The sequence below is a fragment of the Oncorhynchus nerka genome, linkage group LG14, assembly GCF_034236695.1.
Source record: "Oncorhynchus nerka isolate Pitt River linkage group LG14, Oner_Uvic_2.0, whole genome shotgun sequence".
In the NCBI taxonomy this organism is placed as follows: Eukaryota; Metazoa; Chordata; class Actinopteri; order Salmoniformes; family Salmonidae; genus Oncorhynchus; species Oncorhynchus nerka.
The window spans coordinates 71,617,756-71,638,953 of NC_088409.1; the positions used below are offsets into that span (position 1 = coordinate 71,617,756).

The 21,198-nt window shown below is 44.2% G+C and overlaps 1 protein-coding gene across 1 annotated transcript in view; it reads right to left on the reverse strand.

The window, feature by feature from the left end:
* LOC115141830 (nucleoredoxin-like) overlaps positions 1-21,198 on the reverse strand; it is a 56,812-nt gene that overhangs the window by 14,427 nt on the left and 21,187 nt on the right. The gene's annotated exons all lie outside the window — the stretch shown is intronic.

The following is a 21,198-nucleotide window of genomic DNA, read 5'->3' on the forward strand; positions in this document are numbered from 1 at the left end:
TTCATAAGGAAATCAGTCAATTGAAATAAATTCATTCGGCCCTAATCTATGGATTTCACATGACTGGGAATAAAGATATGCATCTGTTGGTCAGATACCTTAAAAAAAGGCACTCTGTTCACAATGTTAAAAAAAAGTGGTACATTTTAATCACTTTTTCTCCCCAATTTCGTGGTATCCAATTGGTAGTTACAGTCTTGTCCCATTGCTGCAACTCCCGTAACGGTCGAGAGCCACGGGTCCTCCGAAACACGATCCTGCCAAGCAGTACTGCTTTTTGACACACTGTTCGCTTAACCCGGAAGCCAGCCGCACCAATATGTTGGAGGAAACGCAGTACAACTGGAGACCGAACCCGGATCTGTAGTGACGCCTCTATTGCTGCGATGCTGTGCCTTAGACCGCTGCACCACTCGGGAGGCTCTCTGTTCACAATGTTGACATCAGCAAATCAGTTGTCCACATGACGCCATACACGTGGTCTGCGGTTGTGAGGCTCGTTGGGCGTACTGTCAAATTCTCTAGGCGGCTTATGGTAGAGAAATAAACATTAAATTCTCTGGCAAAAGCTCTGGTAGACATTCCTGCAGTCAGCATGCCAATTCTACGCTCCCTCAAAACTTGAGACATCTGTGGCATTGTGTTGTGTGACAAAACTTCACATTTTAGAGTGGCCTTTTATTGTCCCCATTACAAGGTGTGGCTGTGTAATTATCATACTGTTTAATCAGCTTCTTGATATGCCACACCTGTCAGGTGGATGTATGGGATCTTTTATATTTCAGCTCATGAAACATGGGACCAACACTTTACATGTTGCATTTATATTTTTGTTCAATGTATAATGACTGTTGTGACTGTATATTGTGTCTTGATCTGAATATACAACATACCGCAGAAAATCGGAAACAGACTCTTTATGACCGCAAAAGTGTGTTTGAAACTGGGACTATTTATAATGTGTACGTTCAGTGTTGTCCTCAACGGAGAGCACATCAAGAATACCACGAAGAGGAAACTCACTTTACATATCAGAGGGAAGATGGGTTTTGCTTGAAATGACTAGCTCCTGAAAAGTAGCACTGAGTGTCTGAGGTCACTTTTCTGAGAAGTATAGAAACATTGATGTTTGAAAGTCTGAGCCAGAATTGTACCAGTGACCTTGAGATTGCCAAGCCAATACACCAAGGACCGTACCAGTCCAGACAATTTGGTATAGGCACATAGTGCTGAAATCATTATATGGTACTGTTATCTAGTAATTTCAGTGAAGGGGAGAGCCAAAATGTAGGAGTGAGGCCTGTCTGCAGTCTGTCTATGAGGCTCAGTGGTGGAAGCCTCCAGTTGGGTTCAGTTCTAGTTCTGCTCCAGTCCAGGTCTGGCTGATGAAAACCTTTTGTTTCTCTTCTAATGAAAACAATGACTTCACTTCAGGAGCAAAGTTAGCATTTTGACGTGCAGACGGAAGGCAGGCCCAGACTGCTCCGAGAGACTGCCATTTTACAGGGACTGTACGGGGGGGGCTCCTCTCAACTGTGGGACTGGAAGTCCCTCCAAAGTACCACTCATTTCAGGGCCCTATATAGTGAGCTACTTTTGACCAGAGGCCATAGCCCCAAATGACAACCTATTCCCTATATAGTGAGCTAGTATTGACCAGAAGTAGTGCACTATATAAGAAATGGGTGCCATTTGGGATGCAGATAAGGAGACTTGAGAAGGCAATAACAGTTAGAGAATAATAGGATCTGCAATAGCTGGGAAATGTCAGGGAACAGCTCCCATGCCAACTTCCTGAAGTGTCCTCACAGAGCTGAGAGAGGACAGCTTAGGTGTTTACAGTAAAGCACATTGGAAAACTGAAATTGAAAACTAGTATATGTTATTTTAATAGTGTAATATATAAAAAGGGCATGGCTTTGAATTGCTAAAAGCATTTCATAACTTGACCAAAATGCGCTGCCTGCAGCAATTCTACTGTACAGGCAAGTCTGCTAATTTGGTCTTTTTGGAGACATTGAAGTCACAACAAAATATATAAAAATCATAGTTAGCTAAAAATGCTCTAGGGCCAATGGAATCATAAGGTCTATTTGCATGTTTCAAATACTGTCCTGTTATGAACTAAACAGACTAGGAGGTGTTCGCCATAATATATCCTAGTACGTAGCCTTTGGTCAGTGTGTTTATATACAGTTTGTCTAAAATATACATCATACGTATGATGTGTACAGTAAGTGTAGAATGTCAATGTGCATACATAAATGCATGTCTATCTATTAGTGTGTGTACCAAATCTGAACCCCTCTCAGCCCCACTCTGCTGTAGTCTGAGCCTGGTTCATAGAGAGCACTGCTGAAAGAGAGATTGGTTCGGAGGCAGAGAGACCTCTGAGCCGATTCAGCCTCGATCCTTTCACTACTGCTAATTTACTGCATGATCCGGAATTATGTCTGCCTGGCTGTTTGGCTGCAGTTCAGAGCACAGCAGGACACTAAATCACGTCAGCTGTAGATCTGTAGATCCGCCTGGAGGCTAGGCTATGTGTGACAGACATTAGGGGTGTTATCATGATTTCAGGGCAGATGATGGGCCTGGTAATTAAGACAGTTACATCACCTACATTCATTCATTAATGGCAGCTACATACATTTCACCACCTTGAGACACGATGATTCATACTGTAAGAGGTATGGAACAGTCATTAATTTATACTTATGTCTCTGTTTAGAGGCAAAACAAGATGCCTTGCTGTGCGTGTTCTCATGGTGATTCTTCCTCAGGCTGGCTAAATTCAACACCAAAAGGAGAACCTCAGTTCTACGCAGTGGGAGTTTTTTTTGCAGTCTTGAAGACAACAGCACATGTTCCCAAGGGCATGCATGTTTTGGAGTGGTATGTTTGAAAATGTTGAAAACAATGTTGAAAACAATGGCAACATTTGTTCAGAATCTCTAGAGGTTCTGCCGTGCACAGTACAGAATGTACTTCTTTCTACTCCTCTCCTCTGTTTACCTTTAGGGACTAAACAGAGGAATGTGATGCCATAGTGGTCCCTATAATAGCTTTAGCCACTCCCTCTGGTACCTTACTCCAATCAGACGGTCAAAGTCTGAAGCTAACTGTTCAGAGTGGGGTGTATTATAAGCTGCAGAGACAATAAACAGAACTGGTCACACACGGTGAGCCACAAACACTCATAAATCACTGTGTCCAAACTAAACTTATCCCCCAGCCAGGGCTCATCTCCAACATTCTTCACATGGGTTATGTCCCAAATGGCACCCTATTCCCTATATAGTGCACTACTTTTGACCAGAGCACTATTGGCCCTGGTCAAAAGTAGTGCACTATATAGGGAATAGGGTGCCATTTGGGAACGCATGCATGGTCATCTCCAAACCAGAGCTCTGTAGTTTGTCTAGATTTCATTCGTATCTTGAGGAAATGATTTAATCAAAGTATTGAATATCCACTATGCTGTGTTTTAGTCATCTACTGTAGGAAAGTCTGCGTCTGTGCAAGAGCCAAAGAAATAGAAGACCCTAGCATGTCTACATGTGTCTGCTACACATCTCCCTGTCCTCCTGCATGTTTTTAGGGGGACAACCCTTTTCATTACCCAGAACAACACACTAGACTAGATCAAATGTGCCAATAACCCCAGCGAGACCCAAGCAACTGCTTAGAGACCCGGAAATCCATACTAACAATCCATTTAGTGTCTCTCACACACACACACACACCCTGCGTTAGTCCAGCACTAGGTAGCATCCCAAATGGCACCATATTCCCTTTGTAGTTCACTCATTTTTTTTTTTACCAGTACACTGTAAAGAGATTAGGGTGCCATTTCAGATGCATCCCAAAGCCTAGCTACTACTAGGCGCTAATAGGATCACACATGACTGCGGTTCCACTTATGGAGGCTGAGGGAGAGGAGAGGAGGCCTCCGAGGGAGCAGCACATCTGCCTGTGTGGACGTGTAGATGTGCATAGCAGGGCCAGATCGCCAGGCCTATAGCTTAATGCAATGCTCTGTATGCAGCTCACATCAGAGATGTTCAACATGAGGTGAAAAGGTTGAAAGTTCCGACTGCCTGTCAAAAAGTGATATTGTTAAATCCACTGAGGAGTCTTGTGATTGCACTAAGTAATGTCACACTGTCTGCATGTCATTCTATGGTTTGAATGAGGAGAAAGAAGGGGGGAAAATTCTCAGTTGCCCAACTTGTCCACATACAGTAGTACTGTATCCATGTCTGGTGTCATGGATGGTAATCCATTCTTCTTTGCACTGTTGCACTTTAGTATCAACACTGTGGGGGTTTAAAGGGGTGGGGGTAGTTACGAGACTTAGTACTGGTGTTCCCAATGCTCTCACACAGACACATCTGCTTCACTTTTGACCCACTCCCACACATCTGAACCCCTACTGAGGTTTCTTCCCCCGACCCCACCTCCTCTCCCTTCCCCTGGGCTGACCACGGAGAGAGAGAGAACCCCCGCTGAGAGAGCTGGAGTGGAAGAAATTCCTCCAGTCATAGTCCCCATTCACCTCTCATTGTTCCTGCACAGACTCCACACAGACCTGCTTTCACTGGCCCAGGCGGCCAGACCTGAGGCGCTGGCCAAACGCTCACATTGCAGTCCCATTTTAGCAAACACAGCAGTCACAAAGGGATTTCAAAAAGCCTACAAAGGAGTGCATGTGCTCCACCCTGCTGAGTACTGGCAGGGATAAAGTTCTCTATCTCTCAATAGAATACTTAAGAATAACACAGATGGGCATTTTAAAAACAGACACTACAATAGGATGAAGAGAGTCAGAGTAGCTATTTCTAGAATCAAAGCTTTGGCCTTTCACATAGTACTGTAGGCTATACCTAGAGAACAATTCCCCATCTGATAGTGGCTAGCTAGTTTGCCTTTTAACTTATTTATCATGGTCTAGAGGGCATTCCTGTACTTTATCTTACATTCGGACATTTCTGGGGCTAAGACTCTCTGGACTCATGTCTCTTCAACTAATGAACAAGCAGAATCCTAATTAGGCTGGATTCCCTTAATCCAAATATGCTATGTCACAATGCATTTTACTTTAAGAGCAATGCATTCCTGAATTAACTCACTTCCCAATTCTTGTCCAGAGGAATTTGTTTCCATGTGAATTCTGTTAGATTGGGGGCGTGTCTCTACAGCGGGCCAGAACAAGATCGTGTACGAACGCTGCGGAGGAATCCGCACTGACCCGTTTAATACCCATGATGGCAAAGACACCAGTGGTCAGATGATCATTCACTCAGTCGATAAAACCTTAGTTGGTGGTATTTGAAGTAAAGCTATCCTGTTAGATGTCTCAGGGACATGAGAGCTCTAGTAGTCTCTCCTGTTGCCTTTCAACAGGCTGATAGAGGATGTCGGTCTGTCTGTTTATCCAGCTCACTCCAGACCAAAGCGTCCATCTTTTATTAGGTAGTTCTATCGAGCCTGCCTGCAGGCGGCCTGAGCCCTGGCCATGAGGGTTTACTGGGAAGGACCAGGAAAGGAGATAGGAGAGCTGAGGTGTATCCCAAATGGCACCCTATTCCATATGTAGTGCACTACTTTTGACCAGGGCCTATAGGGCTAAAAATGTGAGCACCACATAGGGAATAGGGTGCCATTTGGGGCATAACCATGGGCTACTTTGTAAAGGACAATACTATAACTTAGAGCTTTTCATGTTTCTCACAAAGCGACTGCATAAAAATTAGATCCCCCCCCGAGATGACTGCTAGACAGCAGAGAAACTGTAGAGTTGGGTCCTCAACGATGGGAAATTCATCCCATCCCACATTTGGATCCCAACTTGATCTCATTTACATTGATGTAGTGTTCAACCGTCTGCAGCTTATTCATTCTACATGGAGCTTTCAGCCTTTGCCTCTCGGGGAATAGAGGAGAACCGGGAAAAATATGAGGCATATTGGATAGAAGCCTTGTGTTCTAGTGCTTAGACAGGGAAGGAGGGAGCAGATGACGTGGAACAGAAGAGATTCATCCAGTCTCCTCACACCCTCACCAGACATTCCCAGTCAGAACCCCTGATTAACATTACAGGCCTCTGGTCTCTCTGTTCCACTGAGCTCATTACAAAATCTGTCCCCGAACCACAGTACAGTATGTTATGATGGATAAACACTCTGTACCACAGTACAGTTATATAATATGACATCTTATGATGGAAAAACACTCTGTACCACAGTACTGTTATAATATGACCTCTTATGATGGATAAACACTTGAAATGCACAACAGTAATACACATCAGTCCCCTGCCTTTTCAATGCAGCATGTTATTGCTATATCATATTTAGCTCTTAAAATATGAATTGACCCAACCAACAATTTTGCCGTTGTGGACGCCCTTACACGCACACACGAAACTGCTTTTCAATAAGAGGCCTGCGTTGCCATGGAAACCCCCGTCCCCGTCAGGACATGTCACGGAGTGCCAAACACATTGTGGGCTCTTAGTTAATAATTCAGTGATAAATTAACGGTTTTCTGAGGAAAACAGGTGCCAGAATGTCAGAGGGCTTAGGGGGAATAGCTGGGTGGAAAAAGAGAGAAAAAGAGAGGGGGGAGACAGTAAAAGAGGGGTGTTTCTTCTGCTCCTCTTGTGTTTGAGGCACAAAAGCTGCTCTCTAAATGCAGGCTATTAATCCTAACTCGGACTCTGTATGGCTGGGCTCCACCGTGCAAGTTGTTTTTAGGGAAGAATACAACGTAAAAGCAGGGGGATTGTAAAGGAGTAAAAAGCCCGTACTCAATAGATATATACACATCATTGCATCTTTCACAGGCGTGGGTCGCCTCAGGGGGCTACATACTGCAGGGTCAAAGATCACCAAGGCAGGGGGTACAATCTTCACTCCCGCTGGTTTTTAGAACAATCCTCCTGCCTGGCCCCACGTCTCCCTCTCCCAGTGTGTGTGCAGGTTTGACTGGTTTACAGAAAGGGCAGACCAGACGCACACAGGGAGATCGTCTGTGTAAAAGCAAAAATGTATCTCTCACCCTAGACCTGCATACCCCATGAGTCAATTATTAAATGAGTGTAGCCCACAACTGTAGGAAGTTCACCGCTTGCATTGCTGTGGAATAATAACGTTCACAAGATACGCTGCAAACTAGGGCCGGGAACGATACCAGTATCACGATACTAGTTAGTACTGCATTGTCGGAACTAGAAGCACAAGCATTTCGCTACACTCGCACTAACATCTGCTAACCATGTGTATGTGACAAATAAAATGTGATTTGATTTGATTTATTGTGGTACGAAGAGGATTTAACTTCCTTTAAGAAAACAGCTCTAATGCTGGAAACAAACCATGTCACAACATACATCAGGTTTTTAAAGGACCAAAGAGTTGTTTGCTTCGTGTTTTCAATTTTGCCATGAGTGGTGGGGCTCCCGAGTGGCACAGAGGTCTAAAGCACTGCATCTCAGTGCAAGAGGCGTCACTACAGTCCCTGGTTCAAATCCAGAACCCTAATTCAAATCCTGAGTCACATCCGGCCGTGATTGGGAGTCATAGGGCGGCGCACAATTGGCCCAGCGTTGTCTGGGTTTGGCCGGTGTAGGCCGTCATGGTAAATAAGAATTTGTTCTTAACTGACTTGCCTAGGTAAAGGTTAAATACATGAAAAAAATATTCACAGCCCAAATTTATTGTATAAAAGCTCCAGTGGTGAATGTAAGCTGCTGTCGTCCTGCCTCTCGTCAAGGCCTGCTGGCTCTCTCAGATAGAGAAGAGAAAGATAGCAGAGAGAGGTTCTGGCTTTGGTCTGGCCAACGGGTACGGCCGCCAGTCCGTTAGAGATTGGCATCACCATGGCCCGCCTGCCTCACCCACTGGGAGAGAGCGAGAACTGCCCTCAGGGCAAATTTTCCTGGTTGTCCCAGGCGCCTGCCAGAGGTAATTCAAATCCCACTCTCTCATGCAAAAAGTGTAATCCAATACATTATGGAGTGGTTCCTGGCATGGGGCCGGCTAGACAGTGCAGCCTCAGCATCCTCCTCAACTAAAAACACCACATGTCCTGAAAACACATGCCCACACAAACACCTTGTTAAGACCACATTAAGCCCTTGTTGGCACCTGCTTAGCCTCCATGATGATCGACTAGAAAACATTACTGAGCATTACAATGGCATAGCCTACTATAACACACATGGAGAAACCACTAAGAATAACCTGAATATCCTCCAATGTCTTTAGTGAATAAACAAGAGGGATACATTTAGCTACATAAATAAAGTGAAACCGGGTTCTGTTTAGGCTAGATTGGAGGCTTCGGTCCACTGGGTTCTTATGTGCATTTACACAGCTCCCTCCCTCTTTTGACCCCTGATTGACCCCACTTTTAACTCCCACTCCTCCTATTCCCTGTTAGAGACTGATGCTACATCCCAAATGGCACCCTATTCCCTTTTTAGTGCACTACCTTTGACAAGGGTCCTGGTTAAAAGTAGTGCACTATAGAAGGGAATAGGGTGCCATTTGGGATGCACCCCAGAGAGACTGACTGGTTGTGCTCCTCCAGCTTCAGGTCCCATCACAACACAGGGGATTAATATTGATAAACACTGCAGCAGCACAGCAGCTTTACATTGACAGACATTATCACGTAGATCTTTCAGAACACACCATCTCCTGAGGATTTCTGCCTTCCTGTACTTTGAGTTTACTGAAACACTAGGATTGTTAGATCCATTGTCATCATGTTAGGTGTTACATAGCAGTTATTTTATGCATGTCTTATATAGGCCTACTTGTTGATAGTGCTGGGCTTGGACTTCTAATTGGACACTACTACTGCAATAAACACAAACTAATCCTTACAAAATATAGCATTTTCTGATGTCCTTGAAACATTACTAGGCTCCTCAAAGAGCCTGAGCAATGTTATGAAATGATCCAATAAAACATTAAGCTACACACACACTGTAACCCCCAGAGATATATAGTGCATCTTAGTGAAGGTGTATTTTAGGTTTCATTGTGCTCTCCATGGCCAATGAGTAGGGTTGTAAATCACAGCTCCAACGCCGCAAGACCAGAGTCAATACAGACACCCCACTGTTATATATATATATAAATAAATAAATAAAGCCTTGGATCGCAGGCAGGCATCTGAGACCGATTTCTCACCTCTACTACAATACACCCACATCATATTCACAGTACAGAATGCATGTCATAAAGAGATGGGGCGGTCTTGATAAAAGCCACTAGGGTGAAACGTCGACCAAAGTGCCCTGTCCACCTCTGTGAACATGGAATAAAAAGATACAGATCACCAGCATTTCTGCCTCCCAGACATTCATTTTATACAGAAATGGAATGACATGTACAGTATACATGTATTGCGCTGTCCTCTGGGAGAAGAGTTGTAGCTCGTCCCGTTCCTCCCTTAACTGGTACCAGATTAAATCTACAGTGACATTGGGTTACATTGTGAGACTTAATCTCCATCCATTAACCCATTTCCTCCTCTCCTCTTACGCTCATTAAAAGGCACATCTGTTTTGTGTTGCTGCAGGCAGGGCTCTGGAGTTTACGGCTGAGCTGTACATCTGGACACCCGCCTAAACCCCCCCCCCCCCCACAACCCCCACCAATAAACCCCTCTCCTGCTCCCTGACAGTTTACAACCCCATTCTCACAGCAGCATCAACATGTATAGAGAATCTCCTCTACCCTCTGACTCCACCCCCTCCTCAACACACCCATCCTCTGCAGTCTCTCCCACTTCTCCCCGATCTGCTTTGCTCCGACAATATGTTCTCAAATCAGAGGAGCATGGATTGGGAGACTGGTCAGAGAGACTTATGGATGCAGCTTTCATTGGCGTTCCGGCTTAAGACCTCAACATGGACCAAAAATCCCTCAACTCCTTGACCTCATTTTTGCCAAGTCATTTGAAATGGCAATGCATGGAATGAACGCAGGTATGAAAACATATACTGATATGGATTCCCCTGCAGCCCAGGAGAATTATGAGAGTTAACTCTGAAGTGTGGGTCTGACCGGGGTGTATGTGTACAGTACAATAGTTATTGTCTTCTGGGTGTAAATGTCTGTACATGTCTGTGTGTGAGAGAGAGAGAGATAAATAGAGAGAACAAGCCTGAGAGACAGATTAGGAGAGACGGAGAGGGAGCCAGGCAGAGGGCAGCCTGCCCTACAGACAGCTGCGAAGCCAGTTCAGTGTCACTAACTAACTGGGGGGGGGGGGGGGTCAAAGGTCAGGTTGTTAATTCCCCAGCAGGAAGAACATGGCCTTAAAGAAGACTCCTGCCACTTGCCTCCCCTAATGTTCCCCTAGCCAACCCTCATCCCCTCTGACCCGCCAGCCCTGCCATGTCACATCTCAACTTTACAAGGGAAACCTTTTAAATAAACACTGAGCAATATCCTTCTTCAAAGCCTTTCCATCCTGCACAGGCCTTCTTATCCTATGAGGCCTCTTCCTGAACACACTCAGGCGCACACACAGAAAGACAGTGAGTCAGAGGATAAAACACAGCTGAGAGAAGCAGCTAAAATCGGCGGTCCCCAGCAGAGCGTTCTATGTGTAGAGGTAAAGTGACCATCCCTAGCCTCCTCTTCAAGCTTCCCATGTATCAAAGAGTGAAAGGCACACAGTGAGTTGTGCTTTGCACTCTGTAATTCAGCACCAGCATCCCAATAGCACAGATCTGAAGTCTCCCAGAGACAGGGAGAAAGGTCACTAGCCCTTGGTAAGCCCTGGTTTCTGTAATGTCTTATTTCAGCAGTTTAGGGTTTTGCTAGACAAGATGATGTAATCCACACAGCCTAAAATCCTATTTCCACCATCCAGTCATTCGGTCGCCTATAATACCTCATGTAACTGCATTGTTATTGGAGCCAATAACAGTCAAATCTCATTGATCTGTATGAATAGGTATGCATGATCCCGGTGGGAGAGGCTAGGCAGTGAAACCAAGGAGAGCCTCTGGTAACCCAATGACGGTGATTGCTTTGGGCTAGACTTTACGTCTCTGCATAGGAGGGAGGGGTGTGAAATTGTACATAAAACCGCAGAACAATTGCTTATTTTATTTTTGTAAAATCCCCCAAGTACAGTATTAAGACTGGTGGAGTAGAGTGGTGATCTGTGTAGTAATGTTTTAAGCTGCCTCATGAGTCTTCAGTTGACTTACTGGACTCAATCTCCTACAAATCACCCTTTCGTCTCAATCCACACAGCAGCACATCATTACACAGTTAACCCACAGAGACACTGTGCTGCTCTACTGAAACATCACCAGACTGTATAACTGTCAGGCAATAACTACTGTTAGAAAGAGTCTAAAACATATGATTGAATTGGCTGTGACGGGCACATTTTCCCCGTTTTACCCTGGGTTCAGAGAGACAGTATGTCTCCTCCATCTCCTGCCTTTTTAAACACTTCAAGCTGCACAGAGAATGAAGGGAAAGGCTGGTCTAGGCGAGCTTCACAGTGATTTGTAATCAGGCCTAGCATTTACAGGAAAAGGGAAAACTCTTTCAAAGCCTGCCAAGAATCGAGAAGGTAGATGAGAAAAAAAGAAGAAAAAACACTGACTCAATGTTCCAAAGATGTGCTCGGTCCTTTTTTCCCCTCAAAAAGACGGGAGGAAGAGTGATGGAGTTGGAACATTGACTGTTGGGAGGAGGGAGCTTATCTTTTCAAGTGTGTTTGCAGTCGTTAAGAAGTGGCCCAGAGTTGTTTGCTTCATAGCAGTTTCCCTTCCAGTAAGTATGAACAGTGAAACACAAGCAAACAAATTCCTATATCCACACAGTCATTTTGACGTCATGTACCGTAGAAACCATTGTCTCATGTGATCTGTGGCCTGCAGCGAGAGAGAGTTGTGGAGCTTAGATGACAGAGTTGGTTAGGACAGACCTATGTTACTTCCTGAATTTCTTAACAAGCAGAGCCTGGTTAGAGGGGTGGAGAAGTGGAGTCCTTTAGCAATTGGACCTGCTCCAGAACTGCCTCCACTGCACTGCTACAGTAAACTGGCTCACAACTGGAGCCAGCAGAGAGAGAAGTGGCTGGAGAGAGGAGACTATGTCCAGAGAATAAATTGACTGCCTTTCCTTGACTGGCAGCTCATTGTGGGTTTAAATCCTGGCTGGCCAGAGAAGTGTGATTAATGTTTTCCATAGTCTGAGATAAAAGGAGTGTCAGGAGGAAAAGAGAGGGAGCGAGAGAACCACACTCTGAGCATTAATTTTAAAAAAGGTCAAATTCAGCTGTTTTTATCTCTATGAAATCATTTCTGGGTAACAATTAAGTACATTACAGTGATTCTTTCTGATTATTTTAATTAGCAAAAGAGCAATTTCTCAAGTAAGAATTTTGCTTGGACTGTCTTGGAGTGGTCTGAGTGGAAAACTAGCTGTTATTGGCAAAGACGTTTGGGACTCTTTCCTATTTTTATTTTTTTTTATTTTTTATTTTACCTTTATTTTACTAGGCAAGTCAGTTAAGAACAAATTCTTATTGGTCCATTAAGTAAAACTCCGTCCCACCAAAACAGGCTGAAATTTCAGGTGGTCTTTCAAACAGATCTTACACTAAAATGACAATCATCATTTTCATAATTTCACAGTATTATTCCAACCTCCATGTGGAAATGTATATAAAACACAGGAAAATCACATTTGACTGCACTGGGCCTTTAAGTAATATGTTAACATGAAACCTAAGACCCTGTTGCCAAGTGAGGACGAACCTCCCAAATATGAGTCACCGGAAGACCACAAGCATAGCCCATAAAAACACAACAGCCAGGACAAAATTAAAGAGCACAAAGTCCCATAAACCAATTGCAAGGGTCAAAGTTAAAAAGCCATAGGCTGCCAACCTTACGAGAAAGACAATTAGTCCCCCAATGTGTAAAAATGTCCTTTGCCGAATTGCCTCTCGTTTCAGCAAACGTCAATATAAACCACCACTGAATGGCCCTGAGTAATGTTGTTCCAGATAAAAGTAAATTCCCCAGAGCTCTAGTCAGAGACAAAGAAGACACACATAGGTGAGGTGCAGCTCTGCTCTGGCTGCATCTGTGGCAGGCTGGAATGTGATGAGGGTTTACTGGGTTTAGAAATAACTGTCCGAAACAGGCAGACAAAAGGCAGTGCTGTTCTGAATCTGCAGGGCCGGTCTCTCTCCCTCTCAGACAGCACCCTCCTCTGCGCCCACCCTGCAGCCCACTCCATCTTACCACTTTCCCATGAATGGTTACCACCAGCACCCCAGCCCCACTCCATCCCGCCTCTCCTCACCATTGCTAGCATCACCAGAACCATTGAGTCTGAATGTAGAAAAGAAGTTAAGGCAACTCAGGAGTGTGTAAAGGGAGATATTGTGGCGTGTGTGTGTGTGTGTGAGAGACACTGAGGTAGCTTACAGCAGTGCACTTATCCTCCAAATTCGTAAAGAGGAAGTGACTGTGACTAGCTATAACCAGCAACCAGATCATAGTATAATAGTATCTAATGTCTTCAATAACTCAAAGAATGTTAATAGGGAGAATCGATACTCCAATTTCAAAACAATAAGAGAATCTCCAAAGTCTCTAGAATAGAACACAGAAAAACAAAAATGTGGCTAATTCATAACAGTATGATACCTAACCACCCATTGAAATATGCGTGGAGCAGAAAACCCAGCCAGAGCTAGTTTCAGTGTAAATCTGTGCAGTGCTCCAGAGCTGACAGGGGAGGTTTATGATGAGAATCAATCGGTTGTCAGATTACAGCTTTCATCACTCTCCCTTGGTTTCCAAGGAGCCAGAGTGGACTGCCACACTTCCTGTATGCCTGAAGCTTAACCAGCAGAGATAGAAATCACTCTCCTTTATCTCTCATTCCTTATGCCACCTTTCCCTCCTTCCTTCCTTCCTTTTCTAATGACGTACCGTCATGATGTGTAATGACATGCACAGAGACCGAGGGAGGGAAGTAGGGAGGGAGGGAGGGGAAAGGGGAGATGGGAGGAGGTGAAAGACTGAAAACGGCTCCACAATAGCCAGTCACACCACATTTAAATGCCTTCGTACGATCCAGAGTGAAACGGTTAGGGGGAGAGCGGGGAGGACGGTGAAATGTGCATTTATGTTCTATTCTTCATTGTGTGGCAAATTGGATTGTGATGCTGGATCTATGGATCAATGTGATTTGGCTGTGAGTCACACACACACACACAACACAGACTGGGGAGAGAAAACACCACCATCTCAACCAACCAGCTCTATTGTCTCCCCAGCCAGGACACACATCCCTTTATTAAAACACATTCAAATAAATATAGACAATTAAATCACAGAAAAACTATGGGTGAGTTCATGTATGATGAGGCATCATTAGCTACAGTATCTCTACTCTACCCACCCGGTCTGTAACTCCAGTTGGATTAACAGAGGCCTGAGGGAATGTATTTGAACTTCCGACATGTTCACCCTCCACTATCAGATCTCACATAGGGGCATTTATGTCATATCCACCCAGTTCTCAGCAAGGGGTTTCCCCTATATAGAGGAGCTTTGTTGAAGAGTTCAAACAAACAAGAAACCCACTCAACTGCCCACCACAGCTGGGCTGAACTGTAACCTAGCCACCCTGGCCCACATACACTATCCCTTTCTCCTATCAGCACAGATCAAAAGGACCAATCAGAGACGCTAAACAGCAGATGAAGCCCATTTCAGATGTATACCTATTTCTTCACGGTCTGTACTTTCTGCGACTCAGCAAAATCTGCACAATGTTGTTTGCTTTTCCTGCACTGTTCCAGGGACATCCAGTGAGATGTTACTCTACAGACACCCGGGCCGTCCACCATGTTGAGCGGATCTAATTAAATGCTGTTCCACATTAACAGGATTGGGTGAACTCACTGTTTCCTGCCCCGCTCCCCATGGCCTTTGAGTGGCACTCAGGCTAATGCATACAAACAGGAACAGGATGAAACGCCAGACACAAGCGAAACCGACATCAACACACACACACGGCAAACCTGCTCACATTATTGCCTTGCGGTGGTGGAACATGGTGACATGGCAGAGGTGTTGTACAGTCACACAAAAGCGGTGTTGAGACCACTGCCGACAGAGGAACAGGCTGTAAAGGCCTGAGTCTTTATGTATCCCAGGGCTACAGTAGAACTAAGAGGTGTAATGCTATGGAATTACATCTAACAATTTAATAGGATCTCTGTGTAATGCCCTGTAATAATGTCATTCCTAATCATACTACATTTATAAGCCTGTTCTTTAACCGCATAATTTCCCTCTTCATTTCCTTATTTGTTTGCAGTCATTTAGTCGTTATTGGACTTCAGGGTTTGACCTTTCAAAACATAAGGCTGCATACGCCTCAGCCTCACTTTCCCACTGCCATCAGCAGGCCCCTGCCAAAGACCCAACCAGGAAGCGGAGGTTTGCCAAGCAAATAGTTACGCAATGTGGTAGTCAGAGTAAGTGTCAAAAGCTGCGTTTGTGAGCTGGTTGATTAAAACTGCCTTCATCCATAGATAATCATGCTGAAGTTTCGCCTTCTAACTGGGGACTGAAGACAGTCATGCTGAGAAAGGCAACAAGGGGAGAGGGGATAAGTCAACAAGGGGAGAGGGGATAAGCTTCATATCTTGACAGAGGAGAGAAAAACACTATGAAATACATGTTGCACAAGTTCCCCCTTCCATTACACTGGGCTGCTAAAAGACAGTTAATTAACTGCATGTTATTTGGTTCCACATAACATGGCACCCTCTCTACGTGTTTTTGGCTTGGGACCAGCTGCAGAACCAAATGGTAAAAACAGACAAAAACAAACAGTCTAGAGGACATCTAAGCTAAGAGCTTTGAGACATAAACAGTAGGCCAATGTTCCCCCTTGGCAAACCAAAAGGTCAAATAAGAGGCTTCTAGACCACCTCCTGATCCATTCTGTTTATGTGGTAATTCACTTCTGTTAGACAACACATAGCAACTGTTCAAAATCTCCCAATTCACTCGTTTGTCCTCCTGCACAACTGCAATAGCTGGGTCGGAATGGGTTAGCTCAAATAATATTTATAATTTGTGACAGAAGACCTACCACAAGCAGACCACACAGTCTGCTCTTTGCTCCTACGTGTCACTCCTGTTCTACTCTCTGTTTTACAGGGACTGAAACATTTCCTTCCATTCTAAGCTACTTCAAATACTCCCAAACATACGGCCTCCTCCCCTTAAACCCCCAACACTCCCCCAGCCTCTCACAGGGTGAGTTCACATTCACAAGGCTGAAAGGGAGGTGAACTGCAATATCCCTCTGAATGACAATGTATAGTGTTGTAATCAAAGTGAGACAAAGTTCATCTGTTGTTCTCTATGGCCAAAAATATCCTATAAATTACCTATAGAGTCTATGTGATTCGATGACCATGGCTGGATATTTTCTGGGTGTTTCTGAAACCTCCACCAGGGGAAGTGTGTGCTGTGCAGCGATGGTTCCCAACCATCTAAACAGCATGGTGTTCATTGGTCTGTATCAGCAGAGGCTCCTCAGAGGAGGACCATTCTCCTCAGTGAAATTTCATACAAATAGGGAAACATTTAGATAAAACTAAATATATTCATAGGTCACCAAATAATTGGTTAAAATACTGTAGACCTTCATTGCAAAACAGTGTAACTGCAACAGAACTGTCTGGGTTGGCACCCTGGTGTAGCCGGAGGACAGCTAGCTTCTGACCTCCTCTGGCTTTATTGACTTCAATACAAAACCTAGGAGGCTGGTAGGCCTCACCCCCTTCCATAGCTATACATGGTAATTATGACCACTTCCAGAGGATGTCCTCCAATCAAGCAAAGCTTTTGCAGTACGAACTGACATGTCCATCCAATCATAGATGTAGGATCAGAGAACGAACCTAGTGTGTGTTGTATTGGGATTGTGTCACAGAGCATTATGGGGGTTTTGTGTTGAGAAGATTGGTGACATTGTTGGATAGAAATTAAGAGTGATAGTTGAGCATTTGAGACATTCAATTCAAATGAGTTTAAAATTACAGGAGATGGAGGAGGTATATTATAAATTGTTTTCTTGGGTTTAGAACTTTGTGTCCAGTTAAGGCAAATTTCAATAAATTGCACTGTTAACTTCAGTAGCTAGCTAGCTACCAGCGCGAGTGTACAGTTTTCTCCACCAGAATAGTAGAATGGCCAACGCTGCCGAAAATGTTGTGGACTTTGTTGAAGAACCCCTTTCATTCTCTGGGGTACACGGAAAAGGTGCGAATTAAACGAGAGTCGACCTCTGCCCGAGATCAGGATGAAAGAATGAAGAAGGATGAAAAGGTGAGAGCGTTCAATACCAACTGGTATCAAAAGTATAGCTGGTTAACAGGGAGCCTATCATCAAGCCGCCTGTAATTGTACGTTAAGATGCTTTACATGCCGAACATCTTTTCTGGGATGTCGAAAACAATTCCGAATGATTTGATAGCTTCCATCACATCTTCCATTAAACGTTAGGATTAAAGAGAGGTTGATGCAGAACATGTTTGCGCGTGCGCTCAAGTAGGCTTTGCACTTTTCTCCGGTATTTATTTAGCAAAGATGATAACAGCTAATCACTCCAGACAGACACAAGCAAAAACTCATGACAGAAATGTTGCAGCAGCCTAGGCCACACCTAAACATTAGAGATCTGACATGCTGTACGGGATGAAAATATTATTCCATCTGATCAACTGTAGGCTACTAATAAGAGCAGATGCATACAGCCTATGCGCCCTGTTCATCTGGTCAGGGTAAACGAATTGGTAACGTTATGTATTTATAGTCCATTTGTGTGTCAGGAGAAAATGTGAATGTGATCCAATTTAGATTATATTCCAAATAGGGCTGGCTAGGCTGCCTACACGTTTTAAATCCAAAATGATTACCTGGAATTAATCAATCGACATAATAGTGATGGCAAATGTGAGTACTTAAAAAAAAAAGGCCTACAGTTGCATAGGCCTGCATGATGCAAACATGCATAAAGAAAGCTCAGCCCTGTGAGTTCTAATGCTTGTGTCTGGGTAGAGGAAATCCCCCTCCTAATCTAGTCGAAATAGCATTTATATGAACACATATAAAAACGGTAGCTGCAGTTTGACAGGGTTCTCATCTCCCCCAGGGCCATTTTTTAAAAACCACATAAACATTTGCCCACCACTCTGAGACCTATGGTGGCAACAGTCTGCTTGCAGTTGTCTGTTATTTTCAGGTATGTGGATGATCAGGGCTTTATTCAGGAACGTTTCTTGGGATACTTTGATGTGTCAAGTGGGCGAGATGCGCAGTCCGTTTGACTTTATGAATTTTGAGATGTCGGAGTTGAACTTCATAGAGAAAATAGTTGTCCAAACCTACGATGGCGCAGCTGTAATGAAATGTATCTGCTATTTGTATTTAAAGCTACGTCCCCTCATGTGCCATGATTAAGAGGTGATAACTACTCCATTACCATTGTCAACTTTCTCCTGACATGAACGGAAGCCACATTGTCTCATGTGCCCACTCATGCACATTGAATGTTTCCTCTCCAAGCACTGTGAGTACCCCTACACATCTTCTCTCATTACTGTATGTAGAGTCAATCACACACACACAATCACATTATTACAAAGATTTTACTCCTTGCTTGGACTAACTCATTCTTAGCTCTTTTGTCGAACTGTGTAGTGTCTTGTGTTATCGTTTTGTCTTCCCAGTCAAATCCTGTCCTGCACTGGTCAAGGCTCTGAACACCTCAACTCATGCCTCATACATGCATGCAATCACTGCTGAGATCCCTTTCCAACACTAAGTAGCCCTCTCATTCCCCTTCCCCATAATATTGTACCTTAAAATGTTTATTAAAATCATTTGTCTATGATTTCTGAAACACACGTTGTGGTCTCCGTGCGTTCCGCACCTATACCGTGGGTCTCCCATCCTCCTCAATTGTTCAAGTCACCAGCCTCCACTGGTCTGTATTCAGTAGTACCATAGCAAAACCCCACAATGATTAATTCCAAATACCCATTTAATTGCTGAAGTGGCGTGTTCCATTAGCCCATGGCAAGCGGAGCAGAGCAGCACACAGCCTCTTTACAGGAGTCAAAATAAAGCAGGATATCCTGGTCACAGTTCCCTAGCAATGTGTTCATGATTCCCCAGACTAAAAGCCACGAGACAGCTATTATTCTGAATGTTTCCTAGATTATTAGAATTAAAAGAGGAAGTTTGAGTATACATACTTTTGTCTTTATGTCAAATCAAGAAATGTATATATCATGGAGTAGCTGCTTGTACTTCTTAAAAATGTATATAAGCATACAGAATCTGAAAAACACAAAATGGCTGGACTCATTAAAATAAAAATGTGTTTTATTTTGTTTTATTTCACCATGTAAAAATTGTGTAATTAAAGCGTTACTTCTATAAATCTGCTTTAATGTGGTGCAGTAACAAAGACATTTCTCTGCAGTGCTAAGTTCCAATTTCTAAACACTGTACGTGTGTTTTCTCCTCTCTGTTCATCACACCTCCGCTCCCAAAGCCAATATTTCTCAAATTAGACATGAGTGTTTACAAAGACAGAATGCCTCATCACACTAGAGCCATCTCCCTCCCTGGATACTCTCTGCATCCAACAAGATTTGACAGTGTCATGCCAAGGAAATAGAAAAATGGACATAATTCAATTATTTGTATTTCTTCTATCATCTAGGAGTGGATGAGTGTGGGTTCTTTAAGCCGAGAGCTGCGGACTATTCAGGATACAGCCGCTATACAGCCACTCCAGCAGCCAATACACAACTCATTTAAAATGGTTCCTCCCACAAAGGGAGTAAAGCCAGGGGTTGAAGAGACTGTATTAAGAGTAATATTCCTTATTGAAATAAAGCTCTGGAGCAGGAGAGTAGGTTTGATGTTTAGTAACGGCCCGCCAAGAGAGAGAGGGCTTTGCATATATTGAGAGGCATTGTAAGCGTTGGCAAGGGGTCGCTCCACTACTCCATAAAAACAGCTTTTCGCATACCCAGTCTGTCCTCCACACATACATGCTCTCCTCTGGGCTGGCCAGCCCCTTCTCATACACTACATGAGTAGTCTATAGTCCAACACCCAGCAGCCTAACTGTTCCTCAGACACCCTACGCCCAGATGCCAAGAGCTCTACAGTGGGCCAGTGTGAACCCGGCTAATAATTAATAGCATGTAATTAAGATGGCAGGCTCCCTGTACTTGTAAAGACCCATTAGCCCAATGTATCAGCATGCTGTAATGGCTTTGTTTGATGTGGATTTCTAGAGTATCACCCCTCCCCCCTCTTCTCCCGCTTCCAGCCCTCACGCTCCCTCAACTTGAGTGACATTGACGCTTGTTGCGGAGCCCTGTCGAGGGCAGAAAGCACTCAGTGAGGGTTGTAAGGAGAGGAGCGGCCCTTGTACAGTTGGCAATTTGCCAGACTCATGATGACAGGCGAGGCAGGGTGGACTTCATAAGCGGGCCCATTTTAGTTCTTGCCATCAACAGCACATCAACGATCCCACCGGTCAGTCAGCCAGCTGCCCAGGCCTGAAACCCAGCAGCCCCCATACTCTGTCCTCCCCCTCACATCCCATCATACCCTGCACCCGGTTCTCAGCCTTGATCTGCAATTACCACCAGTCAGTCGCCATTCCATTGAAGAAAAAAGGCAATTTAATGCATAAAGGGATAAATGGGTGAATAATTACAGTTTTAATCAAGCTGAAAGGATCTCTTCAGCTCAAAATGGGAGAAGGGGAAAGTTAAAAAGGGGGAGATTTGCTTGTTTCCAAAAAAACGTGTTTAATCCTTGACACCTGTCAAACGGCTCACACTACACAGACCCCCGGGGTTCATAAAAGGCTGCGGTTGAGGCTTAACCCTACGAGTGCCTCGGCATTGAAAGAGTGTCCCTGCTCAGTCTCCAGATCCTTGCAGGCTCACACACATAATACGGTCATGCCTGGTGTGGTCGCCACACCAACACTGATATATACAGTAAGTGTTCATCCCATATGGCACCATATTACCTATTAGTGCACTAATTTTGACCAGGGCCCATAGGGAACGTAGTAT